This window comes from Littorina saxatilis, linkage group LG11, assembly GCF_037325665.1.
Source record: "Littorina saxatilis isolate snail1 linkage group LG11, US_GU_Lsax_2.0, whole genome shotgun sequence".
Classification (NCBI taxonomy): domain Eukaryota; kingdom Metazoa; phylum Mollusca; class Gastropoda; order Littorinimorpha; family Littorinidae; genus Littorina; species Littorina saxatilis.
Window position 1 is genome coordinate 2,524,598 of NC_090255.1, and position 267 is coordinate 2,524,864.

At 43.8% G+C, this 267-nt stretch overlaps 1 long non-coding RNA gene across 1 annotated transcript in view; it reads left to right on the plus strand.

Annotated features, from left to right (window-relative positions):
• LOC138979405 (uncharacterized) overlaps positions 1-267 on the plus strand; it is a 6,242-nt gene continuing 5,975 nt past the window's right edge. Inside the window, exon 1 of the long non-coding RNA XR_011460013.1 lies at positions 1-62. This is a non-coding gene — a long non-coding RNA (uncharacterized lncRNA). The remainder of the gene's footprint in view (positions 63-267) is intronic.

Below are 267 nucleotides of genomic sequence, written 5' to 3' on the forward strand. Positions count from 1 at the left end.
AGGTAATCAACGACAGTCGTGTCAGCCATCTTGGTGAGCTGAGCTGAACGAACGCATCAAAGGTAAGTCTTAACCAAAACTGATCGAAGCTAACATGCTGAGTTCTGTTGAACTCTCAAGCTGAAGAACGTAGAATTCTAAGTAGCAAGGATTGTTCAGCGTTTTCAAATATAATTGTCCCCGTCCATATACCTGTCACAGCATTAACACTGCATGCACAGATTCGCCATACACACTTCCGTGTGTTGAGTAAACCGAACAAGGCAC